Below are 16,535 nucleotides of genomic sequence, written 5' to 3'. Positions count from 1 at the left end.
GTAATATCTCTGCTTTTTAATATGCTGTCTAGTTAGACCATGGGGTCTCCTGCATTGCAGGTGGATTCTTTACCAACTAAACGATCAAGGAAGCCCTTCCAAGGAACTTGCATCTTTTATTTTAATGGCTGCAGTCACCATCTGCAGAGATTTTGGACGCCCCCTCTCCCTCAAATAAAGTCTTTCACTGTTTCCATTGTTTTCTAATCTTTGCCATGAAGTGATGGGATCAGATGTCATGATCTTCGTTTTTTGAATATTGAATTTAAAGACAAATTTTCACTCTCTTCTTTCACTTTTTCAAGAGGCTCTTTAGTTCTTCACTTTCTGCCATGGTGGTGCCATCTGCGTATCTGAGGTTATTAATATTTCTCCCAGTAATCTTGTTTCTAGCTTGTGCTTCATCTGTCCCAGTATTTCACATGCTGTACCCTGCATATAAGTTAAATAAGTAGGGTGACAGTATACAGCCTTGACTTGTTCTTTTCCTAATTTGGAGTCAGTTTATTTTTCCATGTCTGGTTCTAACTACTGCTCCTTGACCTGCATACAGATTTCTCAGGAGGCAGGTAAGATTGTCTGGAATTCCCATCTCTCTAAGAATTTTCCAGTTTATGGGGACTAAAAAAGGGATATTTACAAATGGCTCATGTAGTTTAATGTCATCAAAACCAACAACTCAATTAAAAAAAAAAGGCAGAAGAGCTAAATAAACATTTCTCCAAATAAGACATACACATGGCCAAGAGGCACAGAAAAAGGTGCTCACATCACTAATGATTAGAGAAAAATCAATACTATCATGAGATATAACCTCAAACCTGTCAGAATCAGTTCAGTTCAGTCACTCAGTCATGTACGACTCTTTGTGACCCCATGAATCGCAGCACTCCAGGCCTCCCTGTCTATCGCCATCTCCCGGAGTTCACTCAGATTCACGTCCATCGAGTCAGTGATGCCATCCAGCCATCTCATCCTCGGTCGTTCCCTTCTCCTCCTGCCCCCAATCCCTCCCAGCATCAAAGTCTTTTCCAATGAGTCAACTCTTCGCATGAGGTGGCCAAAGTACTGGAGTTTCATCTTTAGCATCAGTCCTTCCAAAGAAATCCCAGGAGAGTTAGCATCAAAAAATCCATAAACAGTAAATGAGAGAGGATGTAGATAGAAGGGAACCCTTCTCTACTATTGATGGGAAAGTAAATTACTACCACAAAAGTTCACTTTCATTTCCCTCAGCCAATATGAAGAACTGCCGGGGTCCAGCCCCCGCAGGATCCAGGGGAACCTGAAGGAGAAACGGCATCGGTGAATGATTTAGAGAGAGATAAGGAAAGAATGTTGTACATAAGAAAATAGAGGAGAGAAAGAGGCTGATATTCCTTGGTTTACATAGAAAGTCAATAAAACCCCGAGACGAGGAGTTTGCCCTGTTCACAGAGGCCACAGGTGCCCTCCCAGTCTCCCAAGGGAGTGAAGATGCAGAACATCTTCCTGTTCAGGTCTTAGAAATCCGGGCAGATAAGTGAATGCAGGGAGCCTCTATGCTCCAAGGGATCAGCCTGAAAAAGAGAGTAAGAGAGAGAAAGAAAGAAAAAAAAAAAAAGACATGGGGTGACCAACTTCTTCAGGTGAGGCCCATTATTTTATTTTTTAAAAGGGACTGTTATACCTTAATTTGTACATAGAGGGGAATGAAAGATGCAAAGTCATACAGAGTCAGCCCAAACATTACATCTGTTTTGTCTTTATCAAAACAAGGATTTTTTCTGCATACCTTTCCCATAAACAATATTGTGTACATTATCTTCTGGCCTTTGAGGCCTGTGAACATTTTATGACCCTCTTTTGATAAAGGCTGTTCAACCAGAAAACTTATTTTCCCTTGAAACGTTTTTTCTTTATATTTCTAATCTATGTCACCCTCAGAAAATATCAAACAGAGTTACATTTCTCATGGAGCAAAGGTGCAGAAATTACAACAAAGAAAGAACCAATTAGCTCAAAAGTCTGATGTGGTTAATTTCAAGGCTGCACTTGTTTTTCTTACATTCCAACTATATTAACTAATACACTCCCAGGTGCACAACGGATAAGAGATATGGGAACTTAGCAACAAGCATTGGCCCAGTAATGAAATCCTATACCACCACTACTCTAATAACTTTTAACTATTTGAAAGGCTCTATGCTGGGAGAAATATCAATAACCTCAGATATGCAGATGACACCACCCTTATGGCAGAAAGTGAAGAGGAGCCAAAAAGCCTCTTGGTGAAAGTGAAAGAGGAGAGTGAAAAAGACGGCTTAAAGCTCAACATTCAGAAAACGAAGATCATGGGATCTGGTTCCATCACTTCATGGGAAATAGATGGGGAAACAGTAGAAACAGTGTCAGACTTTATTTTTTTGGGCTCCAAAATCACTGCAGATGGTGACTGCAGCCATGAAATTAAAAGATGCTTACTTCTTGGAAGAAAAGTTATGAACAATCTAGATAGTATATTCAAAAGCAGAGACATTACTTTGCCAACTAAGGTCTGGCTAGTCAAGGCTATGGTTTTTCCTGTGGTCATGTATGGATGTAAGAGTTGGACTGTGAAGAAGGCTGAGCACCGAAGAATTGATGCTTTTGAACTGTGGTTTTGGAGAAAACTCTTGAGTGTTCCTTGGACTGCAAGGAGATCCAACCAGTCCATTCTGAAGGAGATCAGCCCTGGGATTACTTTGGAAGGACTAATGCTAAAGCTGAAGCTCCAGTACTTTGGCCACCTCATGCAAAGAGTTGACTCATTGGAAAAGACTCTGATGCTGGGAGGGATTGGGTGCAGGAGGAGAAGGGGATGACTGAGGATGAGATGGCTGGATGGCATCACAGACTCGATGGGCGTGAGTCTGAGTGAACTCCGGGAGATGGTGATGGACAGGGAGGCCTGGCGTGCTGTGATTCATGGGGTCGCAAAGAGTCAGACTCGACTGAGCGACTGAACTGAACTGAACTGAACTTATGCCTCTCACAGTCGGGAGGCTGTGAACAATCATATGCATAGCTGCATGAGTCTGAATAAACCTGCCAAGCAAGCTAGAATGCTAACAGAGGGGGTTTGATTTGACATATTCTTCTCATGTCCAGGAGACTTATTAGCTATAGCCCTAAGTTGGTTATTTCCAGAGAAAAGTGGTTGGGGGTAGACCCTATTAATATCAGGGGAGCTGGTGAAAGGCACAAAATAGTAAGATAAACAGATTCTGGTTTTGGGGTAGATGCTCGAGCAGATCTAGGGAGCTCCTCAAGTCCTGAAGCCTTGCTTAACAGTTCTCTTCCACATGAGCTTGTCATGGATGGGATCTCCCGTGTGGGCTCGCAGTACAGTTCATTTCAAATCAGTCACTCAGTCATGTCGGACTCTTTGCAACCCCATGAATGGCAGCACGCCAGGCCTTCCTATCCATTACCAACTCCTGGAGTTCACTCAGATTCACATCCATCGAGTCAGTGATGTCATCCAGCCATCTCATCTTCTGTCGTCCCCTTCCCCTTCTGTCCCCAATCCCTCCCAACATCAAAGTCTTTTCCAGTGAGTCAACTCTTCACATGAGGTGGCCAAAGTACTGCAGTTTCAGCTTTAGCATTAGTCCTTCCAAAGTAATCCCAGGGATGATCTCATTCAGAATGGACTGGTTGGATCTCCTTGCAGGCTGAGGGACTCTCAAGAGTCTTCACCAACACCACAGTTCAAAAGCATCAATTATTCAGCCCTCAGCCTTCTTCACAGTCAAACTCTCACATCCGTAGATGACTACTGGAAAAACCATAGCCTTGACTAGTCAGCAAAGTAATGTCTCTGCTTTTGAATATGCTATCTAGGTTGATCATAGCTTTCCTTCGAAGGAGTAAGTGTCTTTTAATTTCATGGCTGAAGTCACCATCTGCAGTGATTTTGGAGCCCCAAAAAATAAAGTCCGGCACTGTTTCTACTGTTTCCCCATTTATTTCCCATGAAGTGATGAGACTGGATGCCATGATCTTCGTTTTCTGAATGTTGAGCTTTAAGCCAACTTTTTCACTCTCCTCTTTCACTTTCATCAAGAGGCTTTTTAGTTCCTTTTCACTTTCTGCCATAAGGGTGGTGTCATCTGCATATCTGAGGTTGTTGATATTTCTCCTGGCAATCTTGATTCCAGCTTGTGTTTCTTCCAGTTCAGCGTTTCTCATGATGTACTCTGCATAGAAGTTAAATAAGCCAGGTGAAAATATACAGCCTTGATGTATTCCTTTTCCTATTTGGAACCAGTCTGTTGTTCCATGTCCAGTTCTAACTGTTGCTTCCTGACCTGCATATAGATTTCCCAAGAGTCAGGTCAGGTGGTCTGGTATTCCCATCTCTCTCAGAATTTTCCACAGTTTATTGTGATCCACACAGTCAAAGGCTTTGGCATAGTCAATAAAGCAGAAACAGATGTTTTTCTGGAACTCTCTTGCTTATTCCATGATCCAGCAGATGTAGGCAATTTGATCTCTGGTTCCTCTGCCTTTTCTAAAACCAGCTTGAATATCTGGAATTTTACAGTTCACATATTGCTGAAGCCTGGCTTGGAGAACTTTGAGCATTACTTTACTAGCATGTGAGATGAGTGCAATTGTGCATTAGTTTGAGCATTCTTTGGCATTGCCTTTCTTTGGGATTGGAACTAAAACTGACTTTTTCCAATCCTGTGGCCACTGCTGAGTTTTCCAAATTTGCTGGCATATTGAGTGCAGCACTTTCACAGCATCACCTTTCAGGATTTGAAGTAGCTCAACTGGAATGCCATCACCACCACTAGCTTTGTTCGTAGCGATGCTTTCTAAGGCCCACTTGACTTCACACTCCAGGATGTCTGGCTCTAGATGAGTGATCACACCATTGTGATTATCTTGTCATGAAGATATTTTTTGTACAGTTCCCCTGTGTATTCTTGCCACCTCTTCTTAATATCTTCTGCCTCTGTTAGGTCCATACCATTTATGACCTTTATTGAGCCCTTTTTGCATGAAATGTTCCCTTGGTATATCTCATTTTCTTGAAGAGATCTCTAGTCTTTCCCATTCTGTTGTTTTTCTCTATTTCTTTCCATTGATTGCCGAGGAAGGCTTTTTTATCTCTTCTTACTATTCTTTGGAACTCTGCATTCAGATGCTTATATCTTTCCTTTTCTCCTTTGCTTTTCACCTCTCTTCTTTTCACAGCTATTTGTAAGGCCTCTCCAGACAGCCACTTTGCTTTCTTGCATTTCTTTTCCATGGAGATGGTCTTGATCCCTGTCTCCTGTACAATGTCACCAACCTCATTCCATAGTTCATCAGGCACTCTGTCTATCAGATCTAGTTCCTTAAATCTATTTCTCACTTCTACTGTATAATCATAATGTATTAGATTTAGGTCATACCTAAATGGTCAATATTTCCCCCTACTTTCTTCAATTTCAGTCTGAATTTGTCAATAAGGAGTTCATGATCTGAGCTACAGTCAGCTCCCGGTCTCTTTTTTTTTTTTTTTTTTTGCTGACTGTATAGAGCTTCTCCATCTTTGGCTGCAAAGAATATAATCAGTCTGATTTTGGTATTGACCATCTGGTGATGTCCATGTGTAGAGTCTTCTCTTGCACTTTTGGAAGAGGGTATATGCTATGACCAGTGTGGTCTTTTGACAAAACTCTATCAGCCTTTGCCCTGTTTCATTCCGTATTCCAAGGTCAAATTTGTCTATTACCTCAGGTGTTTCTTGACCTCCTACTTTTGCATTCCAGTCCCGTATAATGAAAAGAACATCTTTTTTTTTTTTGGTGTTAGTTCTAAAAGGTCTTGTAGGTCTTCATAGAAGAACTTCAGCTTCTTCAGCATTACTGGTTGGGGCATAGACTTGGAATACTCTGATATTGAATGGTTTGCTTTGGAGAAGAACAGAGATCATTCTGTTGTTTTTGAGATTGCATCCAAGTACTGCATATTGGACTCTTTTGTTGACCATGATAGCTACTCCATTTCTTCTAAGGGATTCCTGCCCACAGTATTAGATATAATGGTCATCTAAGTTAAATTCACCCATTCCAGTACCATATGTAAAATAGACAACCAATGGGAATTTGCTATATGTCTCAGGAAACTGAAACATGGGCTCTGTGTCAGCCTGGAGGGTTGGTATCAGAAGGAAGTTAGGAGAGAGGTTCGAAAGGGAGGGGATATATGTATACCTATGGCTGATTCATGTTGAGTTTTGACAGAAAACAGTAAAATTATGTAAAGCAATTATCCTTCAATTAAAATAACTACAATTTAAAAATAAAAAAGTTTTTGAGAGACAATGTGAAGGAGGAAGCTAGTATAGCAGGTGACTTGGAAAAACATAATAAACAAGGGTGAAGTTGTTATGCAAATGTATCACTGTATTCTTCATTGATCAAACATTTCTAGAGTCATCTTCTCTCCGTGATTCAAAGGGTGGAGATAGACTACAAATGGAGATTTTTTTTATAAATACAAATATCTCTTTCAAAAGGATACGTTTTACTCAGTTTTAAGAGCTTTGCCTGTGTGGTGGTTATTAAAAATAATCAGGTAAAATAATCAACATGCCAAAGATGCATATTTTGTGGTGAAAAATTATACTTCTCTTCAACCCAAAGGGGACACTTTGAAAACAGGAAGTAATCTGATGAGTTGTTCAATTGGCTGCTCATTTCTTTTCTTCTTAAAAATTTAACAAGAATGACAATCTCAGTCTTTTTCTCTTTTTCTCTCCCTCTCACTTTGGGTTTTAACTTTCACTAAAGTTCCTGAAATTGAAATACAAAGCACTTAAAATTTATTACAATTCATTTTTCTATCATTTAAGATGTCCTGTCATATGGATAGGCTCCTAAGGCCACTTCAGTTCAGTTGCTCAGTCGTGTCCTACTCTTTGCGACCCCATGAATCACAGCACGCCAGGCCTCCCTGTCCATCACCATCTCCTGGAGTTCACTCAGACTCATGTCCATCGAGTTCGTGATGCCATCCAGCCATCTCATCCTCGGTCATCCCCTTCTCCTCCTGCCCCCAATCCCTCCCAGCATCAGAGTCTTTTCCAATGAGTCAACTCTTCGCATGAGGTGGCCAAAGTACTGGAGCTTCAGCTTTAGCATCATTCCTTCGAAAGATATCCCAGGGCTGATCTCCTTCAGAATGGACTGGTTGGATCTCCTTGCAGTCCAAGGGACTCTCAAGAATCTTCTCCAACACCACAGTTCAAAAGCATCAATTCTTCGGTGCTCAGCCTTCTTCACAGTCTAACTCTCACATCCATACATGACTACTGGAAAAACCATAGCCTCGACTAGCCGCACCTTAGTTGGCAGAGTAATGTCTCTGCTTTTGAATATACTATCTAGGTTGGTCATAACTTTTCTTCCAAGGAGTAAGCGTCTTTTAATTTCATGGCTGCAGTCACCATCTGCAGTGATTTGGGCCACTTACAAGGGGTGCGGGAATACAAGGCAAAATGGTTGCCTAAGGAGGCCTTACAAATAGATGAGAAAAGAAGAGATGCAAAAAGCAAAGGAGAAAAGGAAAAATAAACTCATCTGAATGCAAATTTCCAAAGAGTATCAAGGAGAGATAAGAAAGTCTTCCTAAGTGATCAATGCAAAGAAATAGGGAAAAACAATAAATGGAAAAGATGAGTGATCTCTTCAAGAAAATTAGAGCTACCAGGGGAACATTTAATTAAGATGAGCACAATAAAGGACAAAAAATGGTATGCACTTAACAGGAGCAAAAGGTATCAAGAAGAGATGTCAAGAATACACAGAAAAAAAACTATTCAAAAATGTCTTAATGACCTGGATAACCAAGATGGTGTGATCACTCACCTAGAGCCAGACATCCTGGAGTGTGAAATCAAGTGGGCCTTAGGAAGCATTGTTATGAACAAAACTAGACGAGGTGATGGAACTCCAGCTGATCTGTTTCAAATCTTAAAAGATGATGCTGTGAAAGTGCTGCACTCAATATGCCAGCAAATTTAGTAAATTCAGTAGTGGCCTCAGGACTGGAAAAAGGTCAGTTTTCATTCCAATTCCAAAGAAGCACAACACCATAGAATGTTAAAAACTACCACACAATTGCACTCATTTCACATACTAGAAGGTAATGCTCAAAATCCTTCAAGTTAGGCTTCAACAGTTCATGAACTGGAAAATTTCAAGATGTACAAGCTGGATTTAGAAAAGGCAGAGGAAGAAGAAATCAAATTGCTAACATCTACTGGATCATAGAAAAAGCAAGGGAATTCCAGAAAAAACATCTATTTCTACTTCATTGTCTATGCTAAAGCCTTTAACTGTGTGGATCACAATAAACTGGAAAATTCGTAAAGAGATGGGAATACAAGTGTACCTTACCTGCCTCCTGAGAAACTTCTATGCATTTCAAGAAGCAACAGTTAGAATCAGACATGGAACAAGGACTGGTTCCAAATTGGGAAAAAAGTATTGTCACCTTGCTTACTTAACTTACCTGCAGAGTACATCATGTGAAATAGTGTGTTGGAGGGAGGACTCACAAGCTGGAATCAAAATTTCTGGAAGAAATGTCAACAACCTCCGATATGCAAGATGATACCACTCTAATGGCAGAAAATGAAGAGGAACTAAAGAGCTTCTTGATGAGAATGACAGAGGAGAGTGAAAAAGCTGGGTTAAAACTCAACTTCACAAAACTAATCATGGCATCTGGTACCAGCACTTCATGGTAAAGAGATGGGAAAATACAGAAACAGTGATAGACTTTATTTTCTTGGGCTTCAAAATCACTGAAGACAGTGACTGCAGCCTTGAAATTGAAAGACATTTGCTCTTTGGAAGAAAAGCCATAACAAACTTAGACAGCATATTAAAAAGTAGAGACATTACTGTGCTGACAGAGGTCTGTAGAGTCAAAGCCATGGTTCTTCCAATAGTCATGTATGGATGTGAGAGTTGGACCATAAAGAAAGCTGAGTGCCAAAGAATTGATTCTTTTGAACTGTGGGGCTGGAGGACTCTTGAGAGTCCCTTGGACAGCAAGGACATCAAGCCAGTCAATCCTGAAGGAAATCAACACTAATATTCATTAGAAGGACTGATGTTGATTCTGAAGTTCCAATACTTTGGCCACCTGATGTAAAGAGCTGACTCATTTGAAAAGACCCTGATGCTGGAAAAGATTGAGGGTAAGAGGTGAAGGGGGTGACAGAATATCAGATGATTGAATGACATCATCTACTCAATGAACACGAGTTTTGGCAAAATCTGGGAGATAGTAAAGGACAGGGTAGTCTGATGTGCTATGGTTCATTGGGTCAGAAACAGTTGGACACAACTGAGCAACTGAACAATGATAACAACATATAAGTTTGTGTGTGAATAAATCTGTCATCTATGGCTAAGTAACAAAGTATCCCAAAACTTACTAATGGAGTACTATGATAATTTATCATTTCTTATAACTCTAGATCCTCTGGTAATCCCACCTAGACTCACATAAACAGCTGTTTCTGGCTGAGGAGTTATTGGGGACTGGATTTAGCTGTGTTCTTTCTCCATGTGATCTCTCATGCTTGAGGAAGCTAATCCAAGTGTCCTCATTTGGAACAGCATCATTTCAAAGGATAAAGCTCCAATGTGCTCATATATTAGTCTTCTGCTTGCCACATGTTTGCTAATGTCTCTTTGGCCAAAGTAAATCAGGTGGCCAAGCCCAGTGTCATAATGAGAAGGGACAATCAAGACATGAGTGTATGCCTACCAAGAGCCATGTTAAAGTGAGGGGCCCTAGTGTAAACATAGAGTATCAAGTCAGTTCAGTGGCTCAGCCATGTCTGATGTACTGCGACTCCATGGACTGCAGCATGCCAGCCTCCCCTGTCCATCACCAGCTCCCAGAGCTTGCTCAAACTCATGTCCATTGAGTCAGTGATTCCATCCTACCATCTCATCCTGTCATCCGCTTCTCCTCCTGCCTTCCATCTTTCCCAGCTTCAGGGTCCTTTCCAATGAGTCCGCTCTTTGTATTCGGTGGCTAAAGTACTGGAGCTTCAGCTTCAGAAGCAGTCCTCTCAATGAATATTCAGGACTGCTTTCGTTTAGGATGGACTGGTTTGTTCTCCCTGCAGTCCAAGGGACTCTCTAGAATCTTCTCCAACACCACAGTTCAAAATCATAAATTCCTCAGCACTCACTATACTACAAACATATAGTATGTTGGGGAAAACATTACTACTTTGAAATAACTTGTGTTTAGACAAAATTATACCAGAGGAGTATAACCAGAATATCTGATTTTTTTTAATAGTAGGGCAGATTTCAAGTTATGAAAAGTCCCTATTTTATTACCTTATAATGATATTTATAATAAAAATAATCAGCAAGAGTTTACAAAGGAAACACAGTACCTTTATTTAGAAAGAGGAGAGTATAATTATTATTGACCACTCACTATGTGGGCTTCCCCAGTGGAAGCTAGTGGTAAAGAATCCACCTGTCAATGCAGGAGATGTAAGAGATGAATGTTCAATTCTTGAATAGGGACAATCATCTGGAAGAAGGCATGGCAATCTACTCTTGTATTCTTGCCTCATGGGCTATGGTCCATAGCTTCACAATGAGTTGGACATGACTGAAGCAACTTAGCATACACGGTCTCACTATCTACTTGGTATTTAATCAGGCAACCTATATATGTTCTCATTTAATTTAATCTGACAGGCTACAGTAATTTTTTGTTAAATAGAGTTGATGCAAAATGTAATCCTGAATGCTCACTTATTAAGCATTGTGCTTAACATTTCATCATTCATAATAATAAAGATACATAAGTTATAAATGAAACTAACAGTTTTATTAACAGTTATTGGGAAATTTATTCTTTTGCCTTATAAAGCAATTAGAATTGGTTCACTCCTGAGTAACAAAGACCACAGATAACAATGGCTTAAACAAGACAAGAGTTGATTTCTTTCTCACAGAGAAATCTGGACACAAGTAGTGAAGGGTTCAGCTCTCCTGCTCTGAATCTTCAAGCACCCAGGCTCTTTCCAACTTATTACTCTCATCCCTAGCTTTGGGCACAGGTCTACACTTTGTTGCAAGGGAAGTTGGGAACTGCTGTCCTACGCTTTTTTCTCTTTGTACTTATTTGTTCTGACTAAAGTGAATGGAGAATGGATATCAAGAGACAAAGGCAACCTTGGCTTTACCTTATATGCATGGCATGCTCCATCCCTGGTGTCAGAGATACAATCCCTAAAGAGAAGAAAGTGAAGTCACCCAGTAGTGTCCAATGCTTTGTGACCCCATGGACTGTAGCCTACCAAGCTCCTCTGTCCATGGGATTTTCCTGGCAAGAATACTGGAGTGGGCTGCCACTTCCTTCTCTAGGAGATCTTCCCGACCCAGGGACTGAACCTTGGTTTCTCACATTGTAGTCAGATGCTTTACCGTCTGAGCCACCAGGGAAGTCTAACTAAGACTCTCTCCTTCGAGACAGACTCGAACCAGTGACCTAAGGTTGACTGTGGACATTGGTCTACAGTCCTCCACTCTACCATCTGAGGTATCGAAGAAGGGAGCTTAATAATAATAATAATCCTTAAAAGTACTCTTATTTCTCTAGTGCTGATTAACTTAAATACATTTGGCTTTATTAACACCATATTCTCACCATCACATTCCATGATATGGAGAAAGTCAATCCATTTGTAACTACAGAACTAGTTTCATGCTGAACTGTTAAAATAAGCAGTCACTGTGTGTCACTGAAATTCACATGAAGTGAGAAGTCATCAGGTGGAAAGTCAGTCCATCGAGCAGTTTCTCAGCGGACCAGGATGCATTAAGGAAGTGGGGGAGGGTGACTAATCAGCAGGGTGGGTGGAAAGGTTGGTTTAGAAAGGAAAAAAATATTTTTTTTTAAAGGAAATTTTCTAGTAAATAAAAACTAAGGGAAAATGTTATTCCTTTACCTTTGAAGCAAAGGTGGCTCATTGTCTTTTTAGATATTCCTTTTCCATTGACTAAAGTACCACATGATTTATTAACTTTTCTCACTGTCTTTCCTATGCATTTCTTCAGCAACTTATACAAACTGTGCACATTGGATTTCCTTTGATGCTAATTTAGGTCCTACTCAGCTGCAGCACTCTTTCTGGGCATCCAGGGTATTCCTGTGCCCCTGAAGGGGAATAGCTGGCACTGATGTAGGCCTCTCAAGGGAAGGAAACCTCAGGGAAAGAAGCCAAAGATTGTGAGGGTTAAAATAGGCCATCTTTTCAAGGAGTATGCACCACAAGTTATAGTTGTAGCATTTTCCCAATTCATCTTAGCTATTTCCAAGCTTTCTTAAGTAAATTTGATTTATTCAATTCAGTTTATTGGATCAAAATGATTTTACTATGAGAACCATTTTATTTAAACTTTATCCATAGCTTTCCAACCTCCTCTGTCCATGGGATTCTCCAGGCAAGAATACTGGAGTTGGATGCCATTTCCTTCCCCAGGGGATCTTCCCAACCCAGGGATCGAACTCGGGTTTCCCACATTGGAGGCAGACACTGTAACCTCTGAGCCACCAGGGAAGCTCCCATGAATACTGGACTCTGTCTAAATAATATCATTTGGCCAGTTAGGAACATAACCAGGCTCTGAAAAAAGGAAATTTAGCTGCAGACCAATGCAATGGCTGATTCTAAAGAAAACAGTTCCTACATTAAATCTCAGTTCTTCTGTCAATTACAATGACTGAAACTCTTGCACATTTATTCAAGCAGCCCTGCTGCGCTGATTGTCTCAAATTAGAGATGTGCATCTTCCCTGTGGGGCATCCTGTTGGAACATATAGATTTCTTATTGAGCTGCTGGGGCTTCACTTCAGGTTTACACAAGAGCCAATTTAAGCAGTTTGGAGCAGTATATGTAATTCTGATGCATAGTCAGCATTGAAACTGTCTTATCAGGATAAATATGAAGAGGAAGAAGCCCTATCCCCTGTCACACAAAGTGAACACTGTGAGCTGGCAGAAACGTGCAGGCAGAGAGCTAATGATATTACCTGTCCATTCTAAATCCAGCTTTATCATCTATAAAACTGGGGGATAAACACTTAATTTTCATGATGATGTGAATTAGAGATAATACCTGTGAAATACCTACCATAGTATCTGAGATACAATACTTAATATTGATTATTGACATAAAAACTGAAAGAAATATGGTTTATAAAATGTAGACAATCAAGTATTTTTATTTAACAATATTATTCAAAAATTGAATCCTGTTAAGGCCTTAAATGTGCCCTCTTGTCTAATTAAAAGCATTAATAAACACTGAGATGAGTTTTAGTAAGTTTGATAAATTTCTGATTTTTGTATTGATTATTTTTTTTCCTTTTAAGAAATGTCAATATTCAAAATTTTTTGCTAGAAACACATTTTTAATTTGTCTGAAGATGTACTATACTTAGTCACTCAGCTGTGTCCACTCTTTGCGACTCCATGGACTGTAGCCTGCCAGGCTATTGGTTGCAGAGAAAGAACAACAGCCAAATATAATGTCTAGATTCAAGATTGAGGAGCTAAATGGATAAGGACACAATTTACTAACCCAGAAAACACAGAAGAAGAAAAAGTTTGGAGTTAAAGATGATAAGAGGCCTTAAAAATAACCAAGCTAAGATGTCCAATAGGCCAATACACATGCTTGAGTTTCTGTTCAGGATTCAGGGCTATGAAAAAGTCTTGGAAATCGCTTAGCAAAATGCATAGTACATGGTGAACATTCAATTAGAGTCAGCTACTTTTATTAATAGTAGTATTGAGTGCTTAGAAATGTAACCAACACAGAAAAGACTCTAAGAGAACTAAAGCCAACCAGACATTGAAAAGTTATTTTATTCATTTTTGAAATGGTGGCAAATTTATGCCCAATGCAAATATAAACATAATATATTTTTTTAATAAGGAAATTTCCTGTACTCTTATGCCTCAGGTGGGAGCATCCTAGTCAAGGCTTCCATTAATTGCTTAACTTCTGGTAACATACATTTCTCTCCTATAGTTAGTCAATTGGTTCTCAAAGTTTTGCAGGCCTTAGCTTTAATGTCTTTTAGTAATGAAGAGTGATGTCATCAGCACGACAGAATCAAGTTTCCTACCATCTTCCCATTAAAGAACATTGATGAACAAAGACAAGAGATTCTTTGTGCAAATCCATGAGTCTAGCACAGATATTCCAGCATACTGTTAGATAAACAAACCAAAAAATCCAAAGTTGAATGCATTGAAGAGGGTAAGAGGAACAGTTTCCCTTTACCTACATGACCCCTTCTCCCAAAGGCAGCATCACTCTGATACCAAAGCCAGATAGGGACACTACACAAAAAGGAAACTAGAGGAAAGTATCCCTAATGAGTGTAAATGTAAAATATTTTAGCAAAATTCTAGCAAACTGAACTTAACAGCACATTAAAAGGATCATACACCATGGTCAAGTTGGATTAATCCCTGGGATTCAAGGATAGTTCAACATCTGCAAATTAATCACTATAGTATACCACATTGACGAATGAGAGATATAACTTTTATGATCATTTCCATATATGTAGAAAAAGCATTTGGCAAAATTCAGCATTCTTTCATAATAAAAACTCTTAAAAGTTGTGCATAGAAGGAATATACCTTAACATAATAAAGACCACATATGAAAATCTCACAGTTTACCACCTGCTCAGTGTTAAAAGTTGAATATTTTTCCTCTAAGATGAAGTGTCTCTGTTTATAGATGATATTTATATGCAAAAATTCTAACGTGTCTACCACAAAACAGAACAGTTAGCCTCACTGGATACCTAGGAGATAGTTTAGTTCCACACAACTACAATAAACTGAATATCCAATGAAACAAGTCACAGAATTTTGGGCGGTTTCCAGTTATAAATGGCATACTTACACTATATTGTACTCTATTAAGTTTGCTATAGTATTATGTTTAAAAAACAATAAAAACAGCATGGATATGAAACATACAATGTGAAGAATATAGTCAATATCTACATAATATCTTTTGTATGGTATGATGATCAATTTGAAATGTATATAAATATTGAATCATTTTGTGCAATTCAGGAATTAACAGTGTTATAAATCAATTAAAAATTAATTAGAAGATAATTGCTGTACAACGTTGTGTTGATTTCTGCTGTACAAAAGCATGAATCAGCCATAAGTATACATACTCTCTCCCATCTCCCCCATCCCTACCCCTTTAGGTCATCACAGAAATAGGCTGGGCTCCCTGTGTTATATAGCAGCTTCCCACTAGCTACTACTTTACACATGGTAATGTATATATGTCAATTCTACTCTCTCAATTTGTCTCACCCTCTTTTTCCCCACTGTGTACAAAGACTGTCTTCTAGTTCTGTGTCTCTTATTCCCGTCCTACAAATAGCTTCATTGGTACCTTTTTTCTACATTCCATATATATGCATTAGCATACAATATTTATTTTTCTCTTTCTGACATACTTTACTGTACAACAGGATCTAGGTTCATCCACCTCAGTTCAAATGACACAAATTCACTCCTTTTATTGGATGAGTAATATTCCATTGTGTATATATACCACATCTTCTTCATTCTTTCATAAAAGGACATCTAGGTTGCTTTCATGTTCTGGTAATTGTAATTAGTGCTAAAATGAACACTGGGGTACATTTCTTTTGGATTATGATTTTTTTTCAGGGTGTATGCCCAGTTGTGGGATTACTGGGTCATATGGCAGCTTTATTCCTAGTTTTTTTTTTTTTTTTTTTAAGAAATCTCCATACCATTTTCCTTAGTCACTGTATCAGTTTATAGTCTCTCCAACAGTGCAAGAAGATTCCCCTTCACATCCTTTCCAATGTTTGTAATTTGCTGATGTTTTTAAACAAAATGATAGAAAATGCAATCAAATTTGTGATTACCAGAGATGGAGGGCAAGGGAAGTATTTGGTTGAAAGGGTCAAAAGATATAAACTTCCAGTGATAATAAATGATAAATAAACACCAGGAATATAATGTAAAATATAGTAAATATAATATACAGAATGTGTATGTTTCTTATACAACACATATTATATAAGAAAGTTAAGAGAATATCTCATTACAAGGAAAAAAAGTTTGTTTTTTTTTTAAATTATAGACCTATATGAGATGATGTTGTTGTTGTGTGGTTACTAAATTGTGTCTGACTCTTTTGTAACCCTATGGACTGTCACCCACCAGCCTCCTCTGTCCGTGGGATTTCCTGGGCTAGTATACTGTAGTGGGCTGCCATTTCCTTTTCCAGGGGATCTCTCTGACTCAGGGATTGAACCCAGGTCTCCTGCATTGCAGACAGATACTTTACCACTGAGCCACGTGGAAAACTCCATATGAGATGATGAATGTTCACTAAACTTGCAATAGTTGCTTCATGGCATATGTGAATCAAATCTTATGCTAT

This window comes from Ovis canadensis, chromosome 6 (genome assembly GCF_042477335.2).
Source record: "Ovis canadensis isolate MfBH-ARS-UI-01 breed Bighorn chromosome 6, ARS-UI_OviCan_v2, whole genome shotgun sequence".
Classification (NCBI taxonomy): Eukaryota; Metazoa; Chordata; class Mammalia; order Artiodactyla; family Bovidae; genus Ovis; species Ovis canadensis.
Note: the sequence above shows the minus strand (reverse complement) of the source record.